A 6,657-nucleotide genomic window follows, 5' to 3' on the forward strand; every position below is an offset into this window, starting at 1 on the left:
CCCCACTGTATATTGACTATGATGTTACTTTAGCTAATATGGTAACGACAATGTAAGCTGTGTGTAGCAGTTATGATATGGCTTGGCTTGGAACAAGCCTTGGCTTTCCCCTGGTCACACAACTGATGTGTTGTGCATTGATGTCCACAAGCGACAAAAGGAAAAGTTGAGATGCGGAGAGCAAATAGATGTGAGAAGGAATACAACAAGTGAACTGTGTTTATGTGTGATCAGGGGTGTATTTATTCTGCTGATTCTGATTCTTCTTTTCTTAAACGGAATAAAACAAGATAACCATACCTGAATTTGTCCAATAGAAACTAATGATTACCCCCTATATCAGCCACTTTAAACAATGCTACCTAATATAATGTTTACATACCCTACATTATTCATCTCATATGTATATGTATATACTGTACTCTATATTATCTACTGCATCTTTATGTAATACATGTATCACTAGCCACTTTAACTATGCCACTTTGTTTACATACTCATCTCATATGTATATACTGCACTCAATAGCATCTACTGTATCTTGCCTATGCCGCTCTGTACCATCACTCATTCATATATCTTTATGTACATATTCTTTATCCCCTTACACTTGTGTCTATAAGGTAGTAGTTTTGGAATTGTTAGCTAGATTACTTGTTGGTTATTACTGCATTGTCGGAACTAGAAGCACAAGCATTTCGCTACACTCGCAGTAACATCTGCTAACCATGTGTATGTGACAAATAAAATTTGATTTGATTTGATTTGAGATGCAGGCAAGAGTGTGCAAGGCACCTCAACATTTTCTCACAACCTGTGTTATGGCCGTCGTTCAAGGAAGACCAAGGTGCAGCGTGGTCAGCGTACATTTTCTTTTATTTGTTAAAATGTCGCCAACAAAACAAGAAATAACAAAAACAACTGTGAAGCTTACAAGGGCTATAGTAGCCCTAACAAAAACAACTTCCCACAATGACAGTGGGGGAAAAATGTAATAGAAAAATGTAATAGAAAAAAGGCCATGTTCATGAAAAAAAAAACTTGTCCTGAAACGGCACTGACTGCCTTTGACTTGCACTACATAATTTCTATCCCATGTGTGCTGGAAGGTGTGATCATTAAAGACATCTTTCAGAATGTCATCAAATGAAAGGAACATTAATTTGCCTCAGTCCACCTGTTCGTGCTGCTGATACAGTTTCTGCTGTTCTGCCTTTGGTTATTGAATCCTGACGTGCTACTTTGTCCTGGACCTGCTGTACCTCTCTCAACCTCTCTCTCAACCTCTCTACCTCTCTCAACCTCTCAACCTCTCAACCTCTCCATACCTCTCTCTCAACCTCTCTCTCTCTCTCAACCTCTCAACCTCTGAATGCTCGGCTATGAAAAGCCAACTGACATTTACGCCTGAGGTGCTGACCTGTTGCACTAACCACCTAACCACTGTGATTATTATTTGACCCTGCTGGTCATCTATGAACATTTTAACATCTTGAATAACTTCTGGCCTTAATGGCTATGTTCTCTTACAATCTCCACCCGGCACAGCCAGAAGAGGACTGGCCACCACTCAGAGCCTGGTTCTTCTCTAAGTTTCTTCCAAGGTTCCTGCCTTTTTAGGAATTTTGTCCTAGCCACCGTGCTTCAACATCTGCATTCCTTGCTCTTTGGAGTTTTAGGCTGAGTTTCTGTATAAGCACTTTGTGACAACTGTAAAAAAGTGCATTATAAATACATTTGATTGATTGACGTCAGACTGACCTCTCACAGGGTGCGTTTTACGTTGCATCCGACGTTAAAGGTGAGTCAAGCCTGACTGATCTACAAATCATCTTGCATAATAATTAACTACTCAATATTATTTGTACATGAATCAGTCAGTCACAAGTGAGTCAGTTAGTCAGTGTGGTTGAGTGTGAAAAATTCCAATGAAATGTACCATCTTATTGCTTTTCCTGTTTCTCAGCTGTCTTAATTAAAGCATTGAACATTTTTGGGGCGGAGTTCCACCCCCCCCCCAAAAAATCTCCATAGCCCCTTATTTTCAATATTTAGGCTATAAATTATTTACATTTCTAAACCATTGATTTGTGTGAGAAATTGTTTTGGTGTTTTGATGTTGCTTTTACATGTGCTGAAACCCTCCAAAGGGTTTTCACAGCATGCTTAAAGACACAAAAAGACATTCTGTGCATTACAACATTTACAGTACATTGGGTTTATTTTCAAACACCCTCCGAAACACCAGATCTTAGTTTAGGTGCACTGCTTTTCAGAGTGTTTTGAGACTTTCGATTTTTACAGTGTAGTTATAGTTGTGGGTGGGTGGGGCGAGACTAGCTCGTCATCAAGGCAGGATAGTAGATGCAGTACATGGGAGTGCAACTCTAGCTCCTGTGTCTTCTGTTATTCCTATAGTCAATAGATGAAGCCACAACAAAGGTTGTACCTTCTCAGCGACACTTATTGTCAAGATTGATTCCTTCTATATCAACATATTGTTCAGAGTTATTTTTTTTATTTGCTCCACTCTTAGAATTCATGTGAATATATATATATATATATATTTACTGCAGTTTCGACAAAGACAGGTGTGCCCGGGGTTTCCATGATATTCAAAATGAAAAACCTGCTGATCAACCAAACTTGCCAAGTGGCCCATGGGTGAAGGCAGCTGGCCAATAGCCAGCCGTTACAGTTCCCAGGAAGACTGTTAGACAAAACCACGTTTGCCTAATCCATCCAGCCTGTTGTAACATGTTTGTTTACATCTTAAAGATGCTAAGACACTGTTGTTGAATGTGCTACTTGGCTCCTAGTTGTAGAGTCTAAGATTTTCAAGTTAAAGATAAATGGTTGACACTTTTCCAGAAGGCAAGACTTTCAGAAAGATTTTTAGAGTTGCTTGGATCTTTTTGTAGCTAAGGAATGTTATAATCCCCATTATCTTTGTTCATTCCTTTCAATAAAAACCCTATGACATGGTAACGTGTTTTACTACTGCATATGCTTATGTCATTCAGATGTAAAAATGGATCTCTATAAAACCTGAAAAGTATCCAGTGCTTTGCCCTGGTCAATATTGCAGATGTCACACTAGAATCAGTGTTGTTTATTTCATGGTGTATATATTCAGCACACTGACAGAGATCTGAAGATAAAAGCGGAGTGTTTTTTATATTGCTTAACCAGCAGAGGGATCTTTTCAAATATACCCATTTGTAAGGAACACACCATCCTTTGGAACTGATTTTATTCACAATATAACATTTGAGATGATGGGATGTGTGTGTGTGCGTTCGTTCGTGCTTTCTTTCACGTGTGCACACAAGTGTCGTGCATGTTCAAGCGATAGAGGGGAAACAGAACCAACATAGGAAATCCAACCTTAAAACATAGACGATGAAAAGCGACAGGACAGAGTCCTCAACACAACAAGGGAAATATGTAGGAAATCTGTAGCAAAGCACAGGTACATTGAGGAACAGGCAAAAGTAGACGAGGGGGGAGATATAGTGCATTCGAAAAGCATTCAGCAGACCCTTTGACTTTTTATACATTTTGTGAAGTTACTGCCTTATTTTTTACCTCATCAATTTACAAACAATACCCCATATGACAAAACAAAAAACAAAAAATGTTGTTGCTAATTTATAAAAATTAAAAAAGGGAAATATTACATGTACATAAGTATTCAGACCCTTTACTCAGTACTTTGTTGAAGCACCTTTTGGCAGTGATTACAGCCTCGACTCTTCTTGGGTATGACACAACAAGCTTGGCACACCTGTATTTGGGAAGTTTCTACCATTCTTTTCTGCAGATCCTCTCAAGCTCTGTCAGGTTGAATGGGGGGGCGTTGCTGGACAACTGTTTTCAAGTCTCTCCAGAGATGTTCGATCGAGTTTAAGTCCGGGCTCTGGCTGGGCCACTCAAGGACATTCAGAGACTTGCCCCGAAACCACTCCTGAATTATCTTGGCTGTGTGCTTAGGGTCATTCTCCTGTTGAAAGTTGAACCTTTGCCCCAGTCTGAGATTCTGGGCACTCTGGAGCAGGTTTTCATCAAGGATCTCTCTGTCCTTGGCTCCGTTCATCTTTGCCTCGATCCTAACTAGTTTCCCAGTCCCTGCAGCTGAAAAACATCCCCACAGCATGAATCTGCCACCACCATGCTTCACGGTAGGGATGGTGCCAGGTTTGCTCCAGATGTGACGCTTGGCATTCAGGCCAAAGAGTTCAATCTTGGTTTCATCAGACCAGAGAATCTTGTTTCTCATGGTCTGAGAGTCCTTTAGGTGCCTTTTGGCAACCTCTAAGCAGGCTGTCATGTGCCTTTTACTGAGGAGTGTCTTCCGTCTGGTCACTCTAGCATAAGGGCCTGACTGGTGGAGTGCTGCAGAGACGGTTGTCCGTTTCGAAGGTTCTCCCACCTCCGTAAGCTCTGTAAGAGTGACCTTCGGGTTCTTGGTCACCTCCCTGACCACCTCCCTCACCTCTCTGACCTCCCTGACCGTTTTCCCCCGATTGCTCAGTTTGGCCAGACGGCCAGCTCTAGGAAGGGTCTTGGTGGTTCCAAACGTCTTCCATTTAAGAAATATGGAGGCCACTGTGTTCTTGGGAACCTTCAATGCTGCAGAAATGTTTTGGTACCCTTCCCCAGATCTGTGCCTCGACACAGTCCTGTCTCAGAGCTCTACAGACAATTCCCTCGACCTCTTGGCTTGGTTTTTGCTCTGATATGCACTTTCAACTGTGGCACCTTATATAGACAGGTATGTGCCTTTCCCAATCATGTCCAATCAATTGAATTTACGGTTCTAATCAACTTGTAGAAACATCTCAAGACTGATCAATGCAATCAGAATGCACCTGAGCTCAATTTCAAGTCTCTTAGCAAAGGGTCTGAATATTTATGTAAATAAGGTATTTATGTTTTTTATGTTTAATACATTTGCAAAAAAATCTACAAACCTGTTTTCACTTTGTCAATATAGGGTATTGTGTGTAGATTGCTGACGATTTGTATTTTTTTTTAAATGTTAGAATAAAGCTGTAGTAACAAAATGTTGAAAAAAGTCAAAGGGTCTGAATACTTTCCGAACACACTGTATGTGGAAAGAGAGGATGAAATGAGACATCTGAAAGAGTGTAGGAGGAAACACACGCATTGGATGAATGACAGGATAGGAGCATCATTCTTCCAAAGTAGGGAAAGGTGAGGGTTCAGGGTTCAACTATAAGAATGCAGGGAGGTCAAACTTTCAAGTTAAGGAGGTGTGAAGGATTACACTCGCACACACACACACATACACACACACACATGCATGCATAAACACAGAAAAGCACACACACATACACACAAACGAACACAAAATGTTTAAGATGTTTGAGTCAGCGAAGGCAAAAGTGTTGAAGTTGAAACTTGGTTGGCTAACATGATTGCTAACCCTAACATAATCAAATAACTACCAGAACAAGGTGTCAATCCTGACTGCCTTCCATAGCTAACAGTGATAAAGTGAGCTCTTGTCATTGTATTCTACAAATGCTTTATAAATAAACACAAAATGCCCCATAAATAAACACAAAAATCCCCCCACTCCCTTGTCTCTCACTTTTACAAGAGAACATATACTTACACAGCCAAACACATGCATGCATGAACACACACGCACGCACACACACACACATACACACACACACACACACACACACACAGATTTTGTGTAACGCCTCTAGTTAAGCATGCATGTGTGTTCGCATTCAAGTGTGTGTGTGGTATATGGATCCTGGCACCGTGCTAGGGGCAAAGACGAGCTCATTGTTCAAACACGTATATCCTCGTTTCCATGTGCCACAGTGGCCCAACACCGAAGCTACAGAGCAGAGGAGAGAAAAACAGAACAGGAGGAGAGGGAGGGGTGGAGAGGGCTGCCATGCTGCACACGTGGGCACTCACCAAATTACACGTACTTGTCTGTGCATGTTTGGAAAAGTACATATCGGGGACATGCAAACATAAAGGGCGAGATGTATCATGCTTGATTTGCACCAGTGAAAATGTTGAAGTGTTTAGAATGGAGCACACCAAGCCACACCAGTGCCAGGTCTTACTCTGTCTTACTCATTCTTATCTAATATACTACGGGTATGACGAAACATTTATTTGTACTCTTCTAATTACGTTGATAACCAGTTTATAATAGCGTTAAGGCACCTCGGGGGTTTGTAGTATATGGCCAATATACCACGGCTAAGGGCTGTATCCAGGCACTCCGCATTGCATTTGGACTAAGAACAACCCTTAGCTATGGTATATTGGTCATATGCCACACCCCCACACCCAGGTCTTACTGCTTAATCAAACAGCTCTGAACTCTGCAAACAAACTACAAACAAACCTGATCCTGGGAGAGAGACAGGCACACTGGCATAAACAAATACACAACATCAGAAATGCTCATTGTATCAAATTGCCACTCAAACAGACTTTCCAGATTAATTCATGCGGACGGACAGGCATTGAGAGCAGTCACATGAACACTCACAGTGGCAATCTCTGGCGTAATTTTCTCCAGCAATTTAGGGCTAGACCTGTTACCAGGACAACCATGCCCCTCCCCTCTGGCTTTGGAGGAGGTTTTTATGAGGGGAG

This window comes from Oncorhynchus mykiss, chromosome 3 (assembly GCF_013265735.2).
Source record: "Oncorhynchus mykiss isolate Arlee chromosome 3, USDA_OmykA_1.1, whole genome shotgun sequence".
In the NCBI taxonomy this organism is placed as follows: Eukaryota; Metazoa; Chordata; class Actinopteri; order Salmoniformes; family Salmonidae; genus Oncorhynchus; species Oncorhynchus mykiss.